Raw genomic sequence first — 22,623 nt, 5'->3', positions numbered from 1 at the left:
AGGTGAACAGTTAGGGTGGTCAGAGGGTAAACATCCCTGCCTTGGGAGGACAAAGACATAGTCCTTAGCTCTGCGTCAGTGTTAGTAGTATAATATCCCCGTAAACGCAAACAACGATGTGAGTTCAGAGTATGAAACCATGGCTGTGGATTATTGCACTGTAATTTTTGAAAAGCTACCACAGTTGATGGGTGGGGGGGTGGCAGTGGGGGAGATTTTGCTGGAGAGGTGATATTTCTGTGTGGTTCTAAAGGGTGAGGAGCAGCACGTTAAGATGGAAAAGGATGGAAAGGTGAGGACAAGGGTGACGGTAAGAATGAAGACATCTGTGTCTAGCTCTTACGGGCCTCCCCCCAAGAGTCCATTTGAGAATCAGTAAGGTAGGCAATTAAGAGAATGAACCTGGAACTCAAGAAAGAGATCTGAACTGATACAAATTTGGAAATTACGGTGAAGACACCCAGGTCTACCAGATTTGCTTATGGGAATAAAGAGAAGGGGTCCGAGGATGGAAACGTGGGGTGGAGAATGTCAGGGCCTGGTGGAGAAAGGGGAACCAGTGAAGACTGCACAGCTGCAGAGGCATCAACTGGGTAAGAAGTGGGCAAGAGTGGGATCTCAGAGTCAAGACAGTGTTCAGACAAGAGAAGGACCAGGGTGCCCGTCTCTGCCGGATGAGACAGGTGGTGATGCAGCAGCAGTTTGGGTCTAGAGTAGAGAGCCAGGGGCAGCAGAGACCCGAGTGCACAGGACTCTTCGAAGAAGTCTGGTGGCAAAGAAAAGCATTGAGCTAGAGGGAGAGACAGCAGACAGAGAAGGACAGCAGGTTGGAGGTAGGGATTTGATATCCTGGTGCCTATATGCTGGGGTCTAGTATGATCTCCGATAGCATAAAACAATTGATTTTCTGGGAGTTGTGTCCATGGGCCCAATCAGAAGGACACTGGACAAAAAGTTATATTGACAGAATTAAAAACCAGAGGGTGTCACAATGAGATGATGGGTCTACTGCGTGGTGGGGTACCTTATACACACAGTGGACAAATGACTACAGCTTTGGAGTCTACAGATCTGTTTCAGAATTAGTTTAAAAAAATTTTTTTAGGATTTGAAAGTGTGCGCGTGTGTGCGCGTGCACAAACACACACACACACACACAGCAGGGGGAGTGGCAAAGGGAGAGAAAAGCAGACTGTCCTTTCAACAGGGAGCCTGCCATGGGGCTTCATCCCAGGACCCTGAGATCATGACCTGAGTGGAAGGCAGACACTTAACCGACTGAGCCACCCAGGCACACCCAGATTACATTTTTTTTTTTTTAGGTTTAAAAAAAAAGTGTTTTTATTAAGCAGAGTTGGGAGGAGATAAAGAATATAACCCAATTTGTACCCATCATTCACTATGGCAACAATACTGTAAATTCATAGGATTGAAAACCTAGATTTTATCTAAAGGAATACAAGGCTACTTTAAAAATATGTATTTTTCAGCTTTGCCTTGAACTTTATTAAAAGTAAAATCAACTTTATATTAAGGACATGCGTGCTAACTTAGAAATACTCCTCATTTGTTGCACTTCAATTTTCTCTTTATGAGCACTGTCAGCGTTTAACTCTGGAACCTACGGGATGTCAGGATTCATGAGCTCTGCATTATATTTACATGGGTTACATGCCTCCATGTTTAGCGTTGTTGATCTCAACTTAATGAGGTTTTAGGGAGAATTATTAAATATTAGCCAATATTCTGAAAGGAATTTCACAGATGTACCTGAAACCACTGTGAGTAGTGTGGGTTTAAGCTATTTATATGGTATAAAGTGTGTCAAACAGGTCCTAACGAAGAGGGTTAAATTAAACTTTGGGCAAGCAGTTTCTCAGTTATAAATCTCGGGTTCAAGAATTATGGCGTAACCACCAATTCTTTCTGTGAAAAATATTTGAGCTCCCGAGACATGCTCGACTTCCAATTAGTTGTCTGCACAACGTGATGGGAACACTTTCTCCAGGAGCCACTGAGGAGTCTGTTTTCAAGGTGCCAAGTGTAGGACAGTCCCAGGTCTGATCACCAGCTCAGGCTGTGATCAGCGGCCCTTCTTTGGACTGAAGGACACATGAGAAGGTACATATCAGTCTCACTTTGTATCTGAACAGGCCTTTGTGCCCATCTGCTTTATGGATGTCCTAAGCTCCCCCCTTCAATACGTGGCTACTGAACTCGCTGGATTACAAGGTCATGAACTCCTAGATGGTCAGTGGCCATCTGACTGCTTTCAGACGAACCACCAAAGCCTAGTGGGTCCAAGTGTGTGGCCTACCGATTGCTCCCCTTTAGTTAACAGCAGGATCCAGAGGAACATCAGAAAGATGACTGAAATTAGTGGTCATCACTGCTCGGGGCCTCTTTTGGCAAATCACAACATTCATAGTTTTATGATGATGGGAAGCCAAGTATATGAGAACAGCCTTAGCTCTTCTGTGATTGACGTATGGATATTTTCCCTTCGTCTGGTTAAACAGCTTGGAACTTCCTCCATGTGAATGTTAAATCATTCACACCATTCTTAGAAATACACAAAAGTAAGAGTCAGAGGGGCCCCTTTTGGGGAAACTGTGCAAAAGCCAACTAAGCCTAACATTTGGAATCAACTTTCAGGAAGATAACGCATCTCCTCACGGCTCAAACAGAGTACTACTTAAGTTAACAGTACTTGATGGTTTCACTCTGGCTGGAAAAAGTCACACATGCAGTGCTATGAAATCAGCGTGGGACTGGTTTCGAAAATAAAGTCTCCAGGACCTCCAGCCTCTTTCTACACGAGTCTCCATGGTGCAACAACTATGTTTATGGGACTGAAGGAAAAAATAGAGGGGAAGAGAGGTGTGAAGCACATGAAGAAATTGAGCAGGAACGGGGGGCGGGGGGATTTAGCTTACCACACAGAACAAAAGGGAAGGGGGCAGGTTGGAGATTGGGGCACTCAACATTCCAGCATTATTTAAGACGAGGTCCAACGAAATTCCAACAAATCTTTAAGAGTGGAGATTTTAGCCACAGAATGAGAGATTCTTCTTCACGGCTGCAAAGCAAATATACTAAGGGCAACAGGAAAATTTTGAGCAGGCACATTCTTCAGCAAACAAGGGCACAAAGACCAGTGATATTTGATATTTCCTTTTTTTACTTGTATACTGTCCAAATTGCATTCTAGGAATATGGCAAGAATTTTAAATGTGAAGCTCTTCACAACTGCCTTAAGCAAGTACTGCTTTCTAGACTGATTTTCCCCCCCGAAATAACTGACATAACCGCTGAGACGTCCAAGCTCACCACCACCACACGCGGCCATCACATCCTCCTCCACGGGGCTGCCTCAGCCACCACCTCCACCCTGAACCCTACAGCGAGACCCCCCCCCCCCGCCAACTTCCAGCAGAGGGCCAGGCACGCTGCCAGGCATTTTGCATACTTTATCTCAAATCTTTGGGAGTTATTTTTAATCCACATTTTCCAGCAAATTCCAACTTCTATTTCCCAAATGTTCACTATATGTTCACATGAATCAAGGCTCAGAGGCTCCAGCTCCGGCTCTTAAGTCTGCGCCTTGTTTAAGCAAGGCGACATTTTAAAAAATCACGCAACAATTTAAAAATAATGAACATTTTGAGGCTAAGTGAAAAGGCTTGCCTCCAACTAATTGGGAGAAAGGTATGAATGAGGCCCTCCCATTTTGACAAAAATGCCTAAGTAACAGACCCCTGGCATGTAAGAGTTTAATCTTAGACTTCGAGGGGAGAATTAGATAATGTACAAATTATACACAGGAACTTGCAAAAAAACTTTTAAACAGCATTAAGGGAAAAAAAAAAAAAAGGCTTCCCCAATCGAAACATATGTTTTTACACAAATCTGCATGCTCCAATTAATCTGAACTGCTGGTGTGCAGCCGGACCGCCTTCATCATCTAAGTACAATGTACAATTTGTGGTCTGATTTCTAGCAAGAAAAGTGCACCTAATTTTGGCTCTCCCCATACTTAAACCTATTTTAGAAAATTAGAATTTAACCATAGCTTTACACAGTCTTAAAAAAGAAGAACTGTATGCAGCTGCTGACAGGTCATTGATGTTGTAATACTCGGAGTACCCGAGGAGAGATTTTATAGTATTATCCCAATGAATGGCATAAAAGAGACTTGGATTTTAAAAATTCATCTCCACTTGTCAAACATTATTAGGAAAGGAGGGGGGAAAAAGTGGAGATTTCTTGGGATGATCTGACACAATGGCATGTTTTTCCGGTCCACCATGTCTGGCTGGCAGAACGCTTTTCTTCTCTGGTGTAATAAACTGTTTAGTACAATGCCATGTTTGGAACAAGGCAAGTTTTATTTTCTTTTTTAAGCTCTTGGCTCAAGAGAACAGTCTTATGGGAAATGGCTATTGTGTTTACTGTTATTTGATGATGAAATGTCATCTGACTAAAATACTTCTGTAATAAATTATTCCATTCAATAAAGCCATCAATAGTTTGGCTGGTTTAAAAATGCAATTTGCATTATAATGCTGGAGAAATCCCTGATGGAACTCTCCCGTATGTATTAGTTCAGACCAACACCCGCACAAGCGTGCTTGCTCTGTGCTCTCTTGCTCTTCCGACTCGAGTTGTTCGCGCCCTAAAAATATCATAAAAACTCAAAATCTCCAAGTGTCATTACCATTTCACAGCTTAGGACAGAATCATTTTGAAGAATACGGTGAATTATTGAGAGAGTGATGATTGGCTAGAAGTGAATGAGCGTATTAAAATGCAGTCTTCATCCATTTGTCTTGTAAAACGTAAATGGCTGCTACATCATCAGTTTTGCTGACATACGGAGCAAGCCCACCAACCCACCCACCCACTTGTGTGCACAGTCAAATCTCCATGTGGTTTTTGTCATACCTCTAACTTTTTACAGTGGTGTTTATCATTCTATGTATTTGGTCTATAGACTGGTGAGAATTACTTTTCTTGGGGAACATTTCACTGCCCATTAAAATAACTGGAGACACCCTCGAAAAGCCAGGGTTGGTAGTTATTTGCCTTGTAAGAGAAAACAAGCTATTTCTTCATTGCTCTGGTTATGATCCATAACTACTTCTGGGAGAGGAATCCCTATTGAAGGAAAACCATGTACACAGGCCAATTCTCTGCTAACACACACTTAAAGTAGTTTCCTCTAAGGAAAATGTGTTAAGGGAAAAAGAAGCCATTCTTCTAAGAAGGAATGTCTCCGGGACACCCTCTGGAACCCTGGATGGTGTTCAGCACGCTGCCCCCCTATGTAAGAGGCACAGCCTGGATTGGCCTGCCAACACCTCCAGGGAGCGCCTAACATCTCCGTGAAGACGGGGACTGGATCTTAGGTGTCCCTGTGTTCCTAGGCCCAAGCACAGGGCCCAGCAGTTTGGTGCCCGATAAATGTTCATGGATGAAGACACAAAGGAGTAACCCATTTGAGTAAAGACTGCTGAGCTTCTGATAATCTGCCTGACAGGTCAGTGTTCCCAGTCTCTTTGGGGCATCACGACTCTTGGCTGTGTATTCCAGCTGCTTTCGGGATTTGCAGAGGGCTGAAATGAGTATCTGTGCTAAGGCTCGCATTATTGGCTCCTTTTCAATCAAGCAAGAACATGTTCCCGTTGTTTGAAAAGCAATGGATTCAAAATGTAAACCGGGTACCTATGGTTTCTTTAGATGTGTAGGCCATGAACTACCAGTTTAGTCAGTAGATTAGAAAAAGTGCCAGAATAAACATCTGAAGTCCTGGACCTCAGGTCTGACCCTGCCTCTAACTGGCTGTGTGACACTGGGTAAGTCTCAGACTTTTTGGGTCCTTTTTTCTCATCTGTAAACAAGGCAGCTGTACTAGGTCTATAAAGTCCCTCTTGGGCCTGTTATTTCTTAATTCTGTTAAAATCTTAAAAAATAGTATTTAATTACAAGAGAGGGAGCATGAGCGCAAAGAGGGAGAAGCAGACTCCTTCACTGAGGCTCAATCGACATGGGGCTCGATCCCAGGACCCTGGGATCATGACCTGAGCCGAAGGCAGATGCTTAACCGACCGAGCCACCCAGTCTTCCCTATTGGTCTTAGTTCTGTAAGCAAAAATGAGTGCTAGAGTACACTTTCCAAACAAAAAACAAAAAGGAGTATAAAAAAAGTGTGTGTGGGGTGTCTGCCTACTCAAAAAGAAACTCAACTCCCAGTTGTTACACTTAAACCCAATGGAATACAGATACCATTTACTAGACTATTCCTTCCTATTCCCTTTTTAGATGTGAAGTACGTGAAAGTTTGACTTGTAATTATTTAGAAGTCTTTACTATCAAGCAAGACCTATAGATTTCTACTTAGTAGCATGGGTTTCATGGAGTCTGAGTTTTCTTAAACTGTACGTGAAATTTTACGGAAGTACAAAGTTCATAGTTTTGATATTTAATTCAGGATTTTAGGAGGCTCAGCCTAAATCCTAGTCTAATGCCATTAACTACCTACCCTGGATTCCTAGCTCAGACACTTACTGGTTCGGAGCTTGAGCATGCCTCCGTTCTCTTTTGAATCAAACAAAAATCGCATCTACTCTAAGGATGATTATAAAGATTAATAGGAGGTTATACATAGAATTTATGTATATAAAAATCACTGTTCCGGAATCCATATCATAACAAGTACTTAGTGAGCTGCAAATACATTTTGCTTTTTACTTTAGCAAATGGGGTTAATTATAATTCTAAATCTTCAAGGTTGTTCACTATTTTTTTTTTTTAAAGATTTTATTTATTTATGTGACAGAGAGACAGCCAGCGAGAGAGGGAACACAGCAGGGGGAGTGGGAGAGGAAGAAGCAGGCTCATCGCGGAGGAGCCCGATGTGGGACTCGATCCCAGTACGCCGGGATCACGCCCTGAGCCGAAGGCAGACGCTTTAACGACTGCGCTACCCAGGCGCCCCAAGGTTGTTCGCTATTGATAATCAAACCAACTTACAGGGTGTGGGGAAAATTCCTTTTCAAAGACTTTACTTATTTCAGAGAGAAAGAGCGCACACATGGGAGCAGGGGGAGGGGCAGAGGGAGAGAGAGGGAGAATCTCGAGCAGACTCCACGCTGAGCACGGAGCCCAATGCAGAGCTCAGTCTCACGACCCTGAGATCATGACTTGAGCGGAAATGAAGAGTGGATGCTTAATCACCTGATGAGCCCCCCCAGATGCTGAGAAGGAGGATTCTTTTTCAAAAGCTACAGAGAGAAGTTAGGGGTGGAAGTGGGTCTAAATGTGGGCACTTGTAAAGGAATCCACCTGTTTAATCCTGTTTGATAGGATTCTAAGTACAGTAATTAATTTCATTATACCATAGGTGATTGTAGCCATTAGCTGAACCAACAGTTTAAAACAATGTAACCTGCCTTATAGTTCTGGTTTACATAGGTCGCTCTTCAACTAGGTTTCCCAACTCATCTTAAGGGGCTAATGGGATTTTTCTGATCCAAGCTTTTGTTGGCATGAACTCACTGAGGTGTAAGGGGGCTAGAGGAGACTGTTTCTGAAATCCCTTCTAGTTCTAAGACTCTAGGATTCTCTTCTTCTGAATGGGAGGAAACTCTTTAAATGACACTGAAATCTCAGGTCTCAAATTGGCACACAGTGCTCCCTCTCTTAACTCACTACATGATGAAGCGCTTTAATATATAGGAAATCAAGACTCACTCTCCATTTGTAATCACTCTTAGCACAAATGACTGAGAGTTCTGGATCAAAGACAAAACTTGTTTACACTTCGAGAGGGGAGTAAGGAATGCTGCTGATACTCGGTACAGTATGACCAAAACATAAATGAGACCAGCTACCATATGCCGCTCAGGAAAGCAGTCTGTTTCACTGGACCACCTTCAGATGATGATAGTTACACTATCTGAAACCAACTTAGTTTGGTGATTTCTTATATAGCGCCCTTCCCCTCCCAAATTCTTTGGTAAAGAGACTGGAATTTTGCAGTCTGTTGGACCTGAGGACCAAGGTCTAATAAGGTGGGCAGCTAGTAAGTGCAGATGCTAAAGATTTGAACTCAGGGCCAACAAACTCCAGAATTACTGGTTCTTTGCATTATACCAGTGGTTCCAAAAATGTCAGTGGAGAATACCAGATAGTTGTATCAGAAGTGACTGGGGGGGGGGGCAGATAAAATGCATCTTTTTAGTTCTTAGACCCAGATGGTCTAATTTAGTAGGTCTAGGGGAGGTTCTAGGATATTTTTTTTAAAATTTGTCTATAATCTTTAAAAATAGATTTCCCCTGCAGAGTGCACGTGTGCACAAGTTGGGGGGGGGAGGGCCAGAGGGAGCAAATCTCAAACTCCGCATAGTGTGGAGCTGTCTCATGGCCCATGAGATCATGACCTGAGCTGAAACCAGGAGTTGGGTGTTCAACCAACCGAGCCACGCAGGTGCCCCAGGGATCTGTGTTTTAAACAAGTATCTCCATGAATTCTGATGCGTAGCCAGGTTTGGGAACCAGTGTTCCTGCTTTGGGCCACAGTCTCTGGGAAAGGCTTTCTGTAGGGAGTGGGATTTTAACACTGAACAAACAATGTGAACTTTAGTATAGAGTGGGTTGTGAGATGGCCTTTAATGAAGGGATCTGGCTTGTTTGTAAGAGTAAGACAATGGTCCCAGCTAGTGCAGGTCTGTGGAGGAGGAGAAAGGCCGGGGATGCGTCTAAAACTCAGAGGGCATGCAGGTTCAACCTGTGGGACTCTAGTGGATCGGTAGGCCTCTGCTGAGAGGGATTCGGATGCAGAGAGTGGTGGCATACAGCCACACGGCAAACATGCCAAATCCAGAACTTTATTTTAAAATGACAACATATGGTGTATTTTATAGTCCATCAAGATTGGCTTTGTTTAAATTGAATAGAAGATAAAAATAAGATGAATAGTAAAATTTAATTATCTCCTCCAAATTTTACTTGGCCCCTACAACTGTCTTTAATTATAGCTTCATGACTTTACCTGAATTCCTCAAGTGCAAATTCTTTCTTTTAAAATGCATTTTCATCATATCTTCAGTGCAATGCAGAAAAGGAAGCTTAAATATTTATTTCGGCATTTTATATTTTTATTGGTTTTGTAAACCACTGAAATTGTAGAGTGTAGAGTTGATTCCATATGCAGTAAAATCAGCTGGAGGATAGACTACAGCATACACCGCTTACAAAGTGAATCACTATAGCTAAAAAGATAACTTCTGCCCCTCCCACCCCTAAAACCTGCCAACATTCAAACAACAAGATCGCATGCTAGAAGGAGGTGTACTATGTTCCAGGATAAATATATACAAATTAAGCTGGAAAACCTCGAGGTGTTCTTAATTCTCAGAAACGTTTCACAATCAAGTCTCAGACACCGTTTCTCTGGGATAAGCACTAGGACAGGAAGAAAATGATTGCAGAGGATATGAAGGTGGAAAGGAGGCTTATTCAAGTATTTTTAAGGGCAAAACAGAAGGAAAAGTGGGTACGCTGGGGATGAAAAGGAAAACAACCACAAAAAGGAGTTTCAGACTCAATGAAACATTCTTAAGGACACAAAGCCTCTACTTTGTTACTTTTTCAAGCTGCTCCCAAGCTGGCCCCAGGTGACTCTCACTCCTATGTCCCCGAGTCAGACACCTGTGGGAGTCTGTGGCTTCAGAACTTCCTAACAGGACTGGGTATGAGGCTAGGGAACGCGGACTGTGAAGAAGCCAACAACCAGAACAAGTACATGAAAGAGCGGTAGGGGTCTTACAATCCGTCCCGGCTCAGCCTGCGGTCACTGGGCACCTGGTGTTCAGGGTTATGCTCCCCGGCATGCAGAACACGGCATTCTCTCCACAAGGGGCTGAAACACTCTAAAATCAAGCCAGCGAAGACCCGGAAGGAATGTCAGGAGGCCTTCCCAGTACAATCAGTTCTATCACCAAGCCATACCTTTTCTATCACCTTAGGGGAAAAAAAAAACGAAACAAAAAACTTAGACCTAATGTCTGGAACAGAGCCTGGTGAACACCAGGTGCTCAATAAATGTTTTCTGAATGTTGATTAGAGGTCTGAATTAGTTTATGGTCTTGGTACTTAGAAGCTGGCGGTCCTTAAATATAGAATATTGAATATTAGGTTTCTGGAAAAAAAAAACAGGGTGGAAAGAGGTAATGAACTATTATTTTCAGATCTTAAAAAAAATATCAGCAGTAGCTCAAGAAGGGTTGTCCAACAAGCAGTGAGCAAAAGTGAAAGTTTCATTGGTTGTGAAGGTACAGGGCATTATTTAAAAACAGAATTAAGCACATAGGTTTCCCCTATCACTAGTTTTAAAAAATTATGAAGATATTTGTGTTCACACTTAGGGTTCAGTAGATGTTACTGATTGACCTATCAAATATTCAGTAAATTAAACACCATGAAAATGTGCCTGTCAACAAGATGATGATCTGATTTTTTTTTCTGGTAAATATCAAATTCAGAATAACCTTTAAAATGATAGAACCTCAAGATCAGAAGTTTGGCATCAAAACTGAGGTAGGATAATAGCAAAGCATGAAGCAGTTCTGAAACTAAGTTTATAAATGTAATAGGAAATTTAAAACTTATCTCCAAATGAAAGTGAGTTGGCAAAACCACCTCATGTTTTAGAAAAGGTTCAAAATGGCTCTAAGGGGGCGCCTGGGTGGCTCAGTGGGTAAGCGTCTGCCTTCAGCTCAGGGCGTGATCCCGGCGTTCTGGGATCGAGCCCCACATCAGGCTCCTCTGCTATGAGCCTGCTTCTTCCTCTCCCACTCCCCCTGCTTGTGTTCTCTCTCTCGCTGGCTGTCTGTCAAATAAATAAAATCTTAAAAAAAACAAAACAAAAAAGGTGTGTTTATTTATTCGACAGAGATAGAGACAGCCAGCGAGAGAGGGAACACAAGCAGGGGGAGTGGGAGAGGAAGAAGCAGGCTCATAGCGGAAGAGCCTGATGTGGGGCTCGATCCCATAACGCCGGGATCACGCCCTGAGCCGAAGGCAGACGCTTAACCGCTGTGCCACCCAGGCGCCCCTAAGATTTATATTTTAGATTAAGAGCTACACTACATTGGGGTGATCAGCAACCACTTTAAAATAATTAAGATTTCATTTTATCTTTCATTTGAGGAAAGAATATTCCTCCTCAGGGCTCTTTGCCAGTTTTCCCCACTTTGAACCTGCATTCTGGGCTGGGATTTATAGATGTCACATGAAACGAGTTTATTTAAATGAACAAGCATACTGCAGAAACAAAAAAGGATTGGTTTTCCTGTCATTAAACACTAATTTTTATCTTGAAGGCCACAGCACGTGGTTATATATAACCTTGTACTGACAGAGGACAAGGACACGGATACAGAATTTAGAACGTTCCAGGAGGATGGGGACTTTACACCCCCTACTTCACCCAACCCCCCGTGCCTAGAGTAAAGGAGACACTCCATGAGGACCTAGTGAATAAATGAAGAGCTGGAGACCCTTCTAGTGAATCCAGACCATTCCTCATGCCTCAGTCCCACCACTGCTGTGCCAGGATGCTACTCGACAGAGGCAAGGGTGCACTGGAGGTCCCTGGCAGAGCCTAGATCTGTCCCAGCAGAGAGGCATCAAAGGCTCCTCAGGATAAAGCGAGTCAACAGAACTGGGAAGGGGGAAAAAACCCAAACCTATTCCACAACTATTATTTAATCTGCCTCACTAGAAGTTTAGTGGGAATTTCATGGAGAATTGAACAACACATTTTGAAGAAATGAAAGGTTTCAAAGTAATATTTAAGCCAAATACTTAGGGGAGTTAAAAGAAATCAAAATTCCTGAAAGTATTTTCTCTCTCCTTCCACATACGGATTTTCAGGCTATGGAGCCATCTATTAATTGACAAAATAGTGCTCATCTACTGAACTAAGTGAGAAAATAAGAGGAAACCAGAAGAAAATATGAAACTCAAAAAATGAAAGGGATGGAAAATTGGAGCTTCCCATAAGTGTCAAAATATCCTACTTGTAAATTTGGAAAACAGATCCGGTACTTCCCAGGGTACATCTTACATGCTGTTGCTGTTTAAACCTGGTATAGATGAAATGAGGAAAAGGTGCATGTTACACTTCATTGCTGTTGGACTAAGACTCTGGCAGAAAAACCCGCACCTTGTTTGAAAATAAAGATACATCAAAACTCTCGAGTTGAAAGGTTAAGTGTACTCTCTGTGTAGTTGATAAATGGAGGCCTAATTTAATCAGGGCCGTCCTAGGCACAGCTGCCCTGACCCAGGCTTCTGGCTTCCATGCGGGTAAGATCTAACCAAGATGTAGGCTCTAGGCCTTTGACCTACTCGGGACCTTGTCCGAGCCAGCCCAGAGTTCTGGTTAACAGCCGGGGAACCAGAAGTTCAAATCAGGAACATGTGCCGTCCGCTAATCTAACACATGGCTCTAAAATTAAAACGCAACATGATCGAGTGCTTCAGGATATTTTAACAACTAGGAGAGAGATTACAGCTAGATAAAACCGGGCTTTCGGGGGTCACTCTTGCTCCTTCATGTTTCTCCCCGTTTCTTTGGGCTAGACAAATTTAATTTTATTGTGTTTCTTAAGAATTTGCTAGAAAAACACAAGTTTGGCAAGTTGTTTCATGGTTGATTGATCTGGGGGAAATGGGGATGTTGTAAGGTTTCTCTGCGACATGTGTCACGTATTAGATAGTTAGCTTTTTCTATTTCCAACGGAGCCAAACCAAATTAATTAGAAAGAGGTTTGAATTACAAGCTAAATACAATGAAAAGTAATAAAAACAGAAAATGACATTTAGGTCATCAATAATATTCCTGAGGTAATTCGGCATTGATTTTTCTTGCTTTCTATGATAAAGAGCTTTACAGGTTGTCAAACTAACAGTTTAACCCCCAGTTGTTGCAGTGGTAACAACTGCAGGCGTCAAGAGCACAAATTTAATAATGGGGCAGATTTATTTTCTTTTTGGTTCACACTTTGTTTCTTCTGGAAATCAGTACTAGAAGATGGCCTGACTTACCCTGCACCTGAGGAAGTCTACAAATCACACAGTTCGGGAAAGATCCAATCTAACAACAAAATTAAAATCAAAGTAGATAACAGATTCAGGAGAAATGGAAACACTACTCCTAATAGTATATTTTTTTTTAAGGGAAAAAAATAGAATGACAATCTCCGCAAGGAAGTCTTCCTACTCTTCAAACTTTTGCTAAGTGAGAAGTTAAATTCCTGGTTCAGTTTTACAAGTCTTTGCTTGACCTCAGTCCATGAAGACCAGTATTTTGAATTACTTTTAAAATTTTAGTACAGGAAAACAGTCATGGTGCAAAGACTTGCCCTCCAAAATAGCTAAACTTTTCAACTGGGAAGACACAAAAACACGAAGGTATAGGTTTTATTTTTACGGATTCCAGTTAACCCTTGGAAAGTATTTGAGGAAGACTGGTGACTCTCACCTAGTTTTTTCTTAAGGGGTTCAGGGAGAGGGAGACGGAGACACAATCTCAAGCTGACTCCCTGCTCAGCGGGAGCTCGAGGTGGCACTCAATCCTATGACCCTGAGAGATCATGACCTGAGCCGAAATCAAGAGTCGGCGGCTTAACTTACTGAGCCACCCAGGCACAACTCAATCTTTAGAACAGGATCTTCAACAAAAAATGACTATGGGGTGGAGGGGAAGAGGCAAGAAACAGACAATGATAGAGAACAGGGTTGATGGAGAGGCGGGCCAGGGATGGGCTAGACACGTAATGGGTATTAAGGGGGGCACTTGTGATGAGCAGCGGGTGTTGTATGGAAGTGATGAACCACTGAGTTCTACGCCTGAAGCTAATGGACTACTGTATGTTAGCTAGATGGAATTTAAGTAAAAACTAGGGAAAAATAAAGACTTATCTTCAAATGACGGACTTCTTGGAACATATCCTTTTGTAATTTGGGTATAATTAAACAGAGGTCAAGGTAGGATTTTACCAGGATTCAGGTAGAAGACTGGAAAAGACCACCCTCTGAGTGAAAGAGAAATCAACACACAGCAGACTCCAGTAGTCCTTCAACACACTTATCAAGGCCTCACGGTGCCAGGCTCCATGCCAGGCACAGGGGTGCAACAGCGGGCAAGATGGAGTTGGTTCCTGCTGAGATAAAGGTCATCCTGTCGGCATAACTCAACCCAGAGACAACTGGAAAATGGACTGCCCCTGAAGGTAAGCTATTGCCCTGGAGCAGGGCAGACCCCCTGAGAGGCAAAACCGGAATAACGTGGAAAAAAACCCCCAAAAAACTATAGGTCCAGTCTTTTCCCTGAAACCCTTGAGCCTACTGTCCTGAGAAGTTTATCAGAATTAGAGATTTATAAGCTTCTTACATTTGATACCAATCATGGAGAACAAAGCAGTACTCTGTAATTAAACATTAGTATTTGAGGGGAAACCTAGGACTTTTCAAAGCGAAAGGTCTCTAAATAGCCTTTTAAAAGTGCAGATCAGGTTTTATTGCCGAATGCTGTGGTGCTTAAGAAAATTAGTTTTGAGAACTCTTAGGATTCACCTTTAGGCCTCCAGGACTGTAGATAAGGGATCGCAGGGTCTATGTGCAAATGTGTGTGCAAATGTGTGAGCGACAGGGTCACCGTTAACCTAGAATCTAGGAAGAGAGCCTAAGAGGGTCTCCAATTCTGTCCTGGAGATAAAATACTTCTGGTCTGGGGAGACTAGGCAGCTGGTCAGCCTCTCCCTAGAGCACCGGCTCCCCCACCACTAGACACTGAAATGAACTGGGAAGCTTTACAAACCCTTGCCCTGGCCACACCCCAGACCACACAAATCAAGTCTCCGGGGATGGCACCGCCTATCAGTATTATATGTATGAATGCAGGGATATCTTACTTTTTCAACTGGGGCATCAGTGATATACACTAAGGAATATAGAAAACAAAAATCTCAAGTAACCACCACCCAGAACAAGGTATCACATACCCCGGGTTTCCTTCATCTGTCCCTACCCCACGTCCTCCCCAGAAGCAACTACTCTTGTGACTTCTCATCACCGAGGATGGGTCTCAGCCAGTGTTTTGGAATTCGGTTCTCGGACGGGGCTGCTCATTGGCAGCACCTGGAGGGTTTTAACCAGCACTGGCACGGGGGCTCCACCCCAGAGACGCTGGTTTGCAATCCAGGCAGCGGCATTTTTATAGCTACTAGATAATTCCACCGTGCAGCAGCTGGAAAACCACGGCTTTAGGAACAGAAAACAAAACAAAAGCCAAACAAACCAGGAAGAGGTTACCTTTTGCAGGGAGTTAAGACAGTTTCTACTTTCTCCTCACCCTCCCTCCCCCTACCTCTTACTCTTCCTCCTTCTCATTCCCCGTTTTGCTTTCTTCTCTTTTCCTTTCATCTGATCAAGCCACAACTTTTTTTTAAAGATTTTATTTATTTATTCGACAGAGATAGAGACAGCCAGCGAGAGAGGGAACACAAGCAGGGGGAGTGGGAGAGGAAGAAGCAGGCTCACAGCAGAGGAGCCTGATGTGGGGCTCGATCCCATAACGCCGGGATCACGCCCTGAGCCGAAGGCAGACGCTTAACCGCTGTGCCACCCAGGCGCCCCTCAAGCCACAATTTCTACTACACATACTAGGAAGTTTTCTTTCATCCAGTTCCCTATTTTTTCCCTTTTCCAGAAAAAGATTTTTGAGAGAGCGAGAGAGAGAGAGAGAGAGAGAGAAAGGGAGAGGGAGAGAGCGCGCGCACGCGAGCGCACACACCGTGGGGGTTCAGAGGCCGGGGGTACACAGGGAGAAGGAAAGCAGCTCAAGCAGACTCTACCCTAGCACGAGCTGACCTGGGGCTCATTCCCAGGACCCAGAGATCACCCCCGGAGCCCAAACCTAGTCGGACGCTCAACCGACGGTGCCACTGGAGTGCCCCTCTCTTGTTTTCCTTTCTCAGAAAGGAATTTTTTTAGAAAGCATATAAAGAGGAAAAGAGAGAAACAGGAAATTAAAGCAAGCTTGGCGGGGAAGAGATGCAGGGCTTTACAGAGAAGAGAGAGAAGGGAAAGACAAGAAAATGTCTCTCCTGACAGGGTTTACTTCACCCTGTACGTTCACCGTGACCCAAAAGGACAGAAAGCGTCTTTAAAAATTACGGCTGGGCACCCTGCTACATCAAGTGACCGTAACCTGTTTACCCCCCGAGTTCCCTAAACCTCAGAGAACAACTTCCCCAGAGTTCTGTTGTTCTGGACGACAGCAAAGCGTCTCGGCGGAGAGGCTGGTTCTTAAATAGACTGCTTGGCCCCTCCATCCAATCACAGGAGATCTTGGGAAGGTACTTAACCTTTTCCAGCTTGTTTCTTCATCAGGAAAATCTAGATACAATAGTATCTACCTGTGAGGGTTACATTTTATGGCTCGACCTGGCTAGGCGTGGGTGCCCAGTGACTTCCATCAAGCAATCAACTCAGGTGTTGCTTTGAAGGTATTTTGTAGACGCAATGAACCTCTACAATCAGGCGACTTTTAGTAAAGAAATCACCCTCTTTAAAGGGGTTGGGACTCATCCAGTCACTTGGAGGCCTGAAGAACAAAAACTGAGGTTTTCCAGAAAAGAAAGAATTCTGGCTCAGGACTACAGCCCGGAAATCCTTCCTGCTCTCCAGATTTCAGATTCAGGGCTGCAATTTATCAAGTCCTGCCTGTTTCCAGCCCACCGTCCTACACTAGGAGTTTCAGAGCTGCCAGTCCCTGAAATCACGTTAAGTCAGTCCCTTAATCTCTTTTTCTATGTACACCTATATCTTATTGGTTTTGTTTCTTTGGTGAACCCTGATACACATATTTCTGAGATAATACATAAATACAAGTAGTGTGCTCAATGTGTACTCAAGCCAGCTATTATTTTTAGGGTAGTGTGGGGCTTATGAAGGCTTATCTCTTCTGCCATCACCAGAAGGCTCACAGATGATCCTTAACTATACACTTTGGATGTAATCTCCATCTCTCCTCCAACCTTTGTAAACTTTCTTCATACTAGATGTCAAGCCAGTTCTCTCTAATTCACTTTACCACAGACGTGGGGCATCACTAGGGCTGACACAGCAACTGGGCAGTTAGAAGTGTGTAGCAGGATTTGGGAAACTCCTTTATTCCAGACTCTGGGTCTCATCCCCTTGGTTGCCACAGACACCTCTACTCTTTTTCCCCTCTTCTCTTTGCTTTTTGACCCCTACGCTGGCTCATAGTCTGGGTTCTGCTTGATCTCTTTTCTCTAGGGCTTGGCCATTTCCATCCTGGGAGTTAACAAGATGGTGGCTCTAGTTCACCCATCACTCTAAGCACTCCCTGAGGTTGCTGACACAGATTTTCTTGTAGCCACTTAGAGCAAGCCCATTTGCCACACAAGCAGGGGTAACTGGAAAGAAGCAGCTTCATTCACTTCTGACTGGCCTTTCCAAATAAAACGTCTCCTCCGTTTAGTTCCTAGAAGGGCTGACCAGAGGCAAGAGACTGGAGGGGGCCAGCTACAGGCCCTACACAGGGACTCTAGCAGCTAGAGTCTACCTCAAATTTTTCCCCAAATAGTTTGGAACGGAAGTCTGCCTGATGGAACGCCTTGTCTGTGCACCGTGTTGGTATTGGTTTATTTAGTCGAATTCCCTTATTTATCAAATGAAGACAGTGAGGCCCAGAAAAGAGGTCTGGTTAAGACAGCATCTAAATGTAGAGTCCAGTGCTTTCTTCCGCCATACCACGTGGCCATCCACCACTGAGGTGCTGACCAGGTGGAGTAACAGGACTTCGCAGTCACCTCCTTTACCACAAAACTACTAACAATCACACAAGCCAACACTCTGTAGCTTCCTCTGGCCATCCATTAAAATCCATACTCCCCTGGATGTGGGCTCATGGGGGATGCAAGGCAGCCAAGGCAGGTAATGGGAGCTGGCTCAGAGGCTAGGACTGGCTGTGAACATTAGATGTAAGGGGTTAAAAACGCCCGTCTCCTCCGTAGGTGGTTCCTATGAAGAAACTTGAGTGATGATTACAATTTCTCAGGCCTTCCAAATTCCTAATAATGATTACTTAAAATGAAGTCAGTCCTGGGTTCGAGGTACCGGAGAAGCACCCATTTGACCAGCCCCCTCTTCCAGATCATTCCCCAGTGTTTCCCTTACTGTGCAGCAATACGCTTGAATCTCAGCTCCACTCTCCATGACTCACAGAAGGCTAATACCTCATAACAAAGGGCACATGGAAATGATATTTCAGGAGATGTCAAAGTCCTCATTGCGTACTAGAAGATGGCCTGACTTACCCTGCACCTGAGGAAGTCTACAAAATCACACAGTTCGGGAAAGATCCAATCTAACAACAAATTAAAATCAAAGTAGATAACAGATTCAGGAGAAATGGAAACACTACTCCTAATAGTATATTTTTTTAAGGGAAAAAAATAGGAGGCAATCTCATAAGGAAGTCTTCTACTCTTCAAACTTTTGCTAAGTGAGAAGTTAAATTCTGGTTCAGTTTTACAAGTCTTTGCTTGACCTCAGTCCCATGAAGACCAGTATTTTGAATTACTTTTAAAATTTTAGTACAGGAAAACAGTCATGGTCACAAAGACTTGCCCTCCAAAATAGCTAAACTTTTCAACTGGGAAGACACAAAAACACGAAGGTATAGGTTTTATTTTTGCAGTTCCAGTTAACCCTTGGAAAGTATTTGAGGACTGGTGACTCTCACCTAGTTTTTCTTAAGGGTTCAGGGAGGGAGACGGAGACACAATCTCAAGCTGACTCCCTGCTCAGCGGGAGCTCGAGTGTCACTCAATCCTATGACCCTGAGAGATCATGACCTGAGCCGAAATCAAGAGTCGGCGAAGCCCAACTTACTGAGCCACCCAGGCACAACTCAATCTTTAGAACAGGATCTTCAACAAAAATGACTATGGGGTGGAGGGGAAGAGGCAGAAACAGACAATGATAGAGAACAGGGTTGATGGAGGCGGGCCAGGGATGGGCTAGACACGTAATGGGTATTAAGGGGCACTTGTGATGAGCAGCGGGTGTTGTAATGGAAGTGATGAACCACTGAGTTCTACGCCTGAAGCTAATGGACTACTGTATGTTAGCTAGATGGAATTTAAGTAAGAAGAAACTAGGGAAAAGACTTATCTTCAAATGACGGACTTCTTGGAACATATCCTTTTGTAATTTGGGTATAATTAAACAGAGGTCAAGGTAGGATTTTACCAGGATTCAGGTAAGAAGACTGGAAAGACCACCCTCTGAGTGAAAGAGAAATCAACACACAGCAGACTCCAGTAGTCCTTCAACACACTTATCAAGGCCTCACGGTGCCAGGCTCCATGCCAGGCACAGGGGTGCAACAGCGGGCAAGATGGGGTTGGTTCCTGCTGAGATAAGGTCATCCTGTCGGCATAACTCAACCCAGAGACAACTGGAAAATGGACACCCTGAAAGGTAAGCTATTGCCCTGGAGCAGGGGCAGACCCCTGAGAGAGCAAAACCGGAATAACGTGGAAAAAAACCCCAAAAAACTATAGGTCCAGTCTTTTCCCTGAAACCCTTGAGCCTACATCCTGAGAAGTTTATCAGAATTAAGGAGATTTATAAGCTTCTTACATTTGATACCAATCATGGAAATTAAAGCAGTACTCTGTAATTAAACATTAGTATTTGAGGAAACCTAGGACTTTTCAAGCGAAAGGTCTCTAAATAGCCTTTTAAAAGTGCAGATCAGGTTTTATTGCCGAATGCTGTGGTGCTTAAGAAAATTAGTTTTGAGAACTCTTAGGATTCACCTTTAGGCCTCCAAGGACTGTAGATAAGGGATCATAGGGTCTATGTGCAAATATGTGTGCAAATGTGTGAGCGACAGGGTCACCGTTAACTAAGTCTAGGAAGAGAGCCTAAGAGGTCTCAATTCTGTCCCTGGAGATAAAATACTTCTGGTCTGGGGAGACTAGGCAGCTGGTCAGCCTCTCCCTAGAGCACAGCTCCCCCACCACTAGACACTGAAATGAACTGGGAAGCTTTACAAACCCTTGCCCTGGCCACACCCAGACCACAAATCAAGTCTCCGGGGATGGCACCGCCTATCAGTATTATATGTATATGAATGCAGGGATATCTTGCTTTTCAACTGGGGCATCAGTGATATACACTAAGGAATATAGAAAACAAAAATCTCAAAAGTAACCACCACCCAGAACAAAGGTATCACATACCCGGGTTTCCTTCATCATCCCTACCCACGTCCTCCCAGAAGCAACTACTCTTGTGACTTCTCATCACCGAGATGGAGTCTCAGCCAGTGTTTTGGGAATTGGTTCTCGGACGGGGCTGCTCATTAGCAGCACCTGGAGGGACACAACCAGCGCACTGGCCACGGGGCTCCACCCCAGAGACGCTGGTTTGCAATCCAGGCAAAGCGGCATTTTTATAGCTACTAGATAATTCCACCGTGCAGCAGCTGGAAAACCCGCGACTTTTTAGGAACAGAAAAACAAAACAAAAGCCAAACAAACCAGGAAGAGATTACCTTGCAGGGAGTTAAGACAGTTTCTACTTTCTCCTCACCCTCCCCCTACCTCTTACTCTTCCTCCTTCTCATTCCCGTTTTGCTTTCTTCTCTTTTCCTTTCATCTGATCAAGCCACAACTTTTTTAAAAGATTTTATTTATTTATTCGACAGAGATAAGGAGACAGCCAGCGAGGGGAACACAAGCAGGGAGTGGGAGAGGAAGAAGCAGGCTCACAGCAGAGGAGCCTGATGTGGGGCTCGATCCCATAACGCCGGGATCACGCCTGAGCCGAGGCGCGGGCGGCTTAACCGCTGTGCCATAGCGCCCCTCAAACCACAATTTCTACTACACATACTAGGAAGTTTTCTTTCATCCAGTTCCCTATTTTCCTTTTCAGAAAAGATTTTTGAGAGAGCGAGGAGAGAGAGAGAGAGAGAGAGAGAGAGAGAAAGGGAGAGGGAGAGAGCGCCGCATACTTGTGACGCCACACCGTGGGGGTTCAGAGGCCGGGGTACACAGGGAGAAGGAAAGCAGCTCAAGCGGGCTCTACCCTAGCACGAGCTGACCTGGGGCTCATTCCAGGACCCAGAGATCACCCGGGCCCAAACCTGAGTCGGACGCTCAACCCGGCGGTGCCACTGGAGTGCGCCCCTCTCTTGTTTTCCTTTCTCAGAAAGATTTTTAGAAAGCATATAAAGAGGAAAAGAGAGAGAAACAGGAAATTAAAGCAAGCTTGGCGGGAAAGAGATGCAGGGCTTTACAGAGAAGAGAGAAGGGGAAAGACAAGAAAATGTCTCTCCTGACAGGGTTTACTTCACCCTGCCTGTTCACCGTGACCCAAAAAGGACAAGCGTCTTTAAAATTACGGCTGAGCACCCTGCTACATCAAGTGACCGTAACCTGTTTACCCCCGAGTTCCCTAAACCTCGAAGGGAACAACTTCCCCAGAGTTCTGTTGTTCTGGACGACAACTTAAGCGTCTCGGCGGAGAGGCTGGTTACTTAAATAGACTGCTTGGCCTCCATCCAATCACAGGAGATCTTGGGAAGGTACTTAACCTTTTCAGCTTGTTTCTTCATCAGGAAAATCTAGATACAATAGTATCTACCTGTGAGGGTTACATTTTATGGCTCGACCTGGCTAGGCGTGGGTGCCAGTGACTTCCATCAAGCAATCAACTCCAGGTGTTGCTTTGAAGGTATTTTGTAGACGCAATGAACCTCTACAATCAAGGCGACTTTTAGTAAAGAAATCACCCTCTTTAAAGGGGTTAAGGACTCATCCAGTCACTTGGAGGCCTGAAGAACAAAAACTGAGGTTTTTCCAGAAGAAAGAATTCTGGCTCAGGACTACAGCCGAGGAAATCCCTTCCTGCTCTCCAGTTCTGAAGATTCAGGGCTGCAATTTATCAGGGCCCTGCCTGTTTCCAGCCCACCGTCCTACACTAGGAGTTTCAAGAGCTGCCAGTCCCTGAAATCACGTTAAGTCAGTCCCTTAATCTCTTTTCTATGTACCTATATCTTATTGGTTTTGTTTCTTTGGTGAACCCTGATACACACATATTTCTGAGAGATAATACATAAATACAAAAGTAGTGTGCTCAATGGTATTACTCAAGCCAGCTATTATTTTTAGGGTAGTGTGGGGCTTGAGGAGGCTTATCTCTTCTGCCATCACCAAGAAAGGCTCACAGATGATCCTTAACTATACACTTTGGATGTAATCTCCATCTCTCCTCCAACCTTTGTAAACTTTCTTCATACTAGATGTCAAGCCAGTTCTCTAATTCACTTTACCACAGACGTGGGGCATCACTAGGGCTGACACAGCAACTGGGCAGTTAGAAGTGTGTAGCAGGATTTGGGAAACTCCTTTATTCCAGACTCTGGGTCTCATCCCCTTGAGTTACTTTGAACCCACCTCTACTCTTTTTCCCCTCTTCTCTTTGCTTTTTTGACCCCTACGCTGGCTCATAGTC

At 44.1% G+C, this 22,623-nt stretch overlaps 1 protein-coding gene across 3 annotated transcripts in view; it reads right to left on the bottom strand.

Annotated features, from left to right (window-relative positions):
* CDIN1 (CDAN1 interacting nuclease 1) overlaps positions 1 to 22,623 on the bottom strand; it is a 211,583-nt gene that overhangs the window by 22,535 nt on the left and 166,425 nt on the right. The gene's annotated exons all lie outside the window — the stretch shown is intronic.

This window comes from Ursus maritimus, unplaced genomic scaffold (assembly GCF_017311325.1).
Source record: "Ursus maritimus isolate PB19 unplaced genomic scaffold, ASM1731132v1 scaffold_35, whole genome shotgun sequence".
Taxonomy (NCBI): Eukaryota; Metazoa; Chordata; class Mammalia; order Carnivora; family Ursidae; genus Ursus; species Ursus maritimus.
The sequence above is the reverse complement of the archived record's forward strand: the minus strand, read 5'-3'. Positions and strand labels throughout refer to the sequence as shown.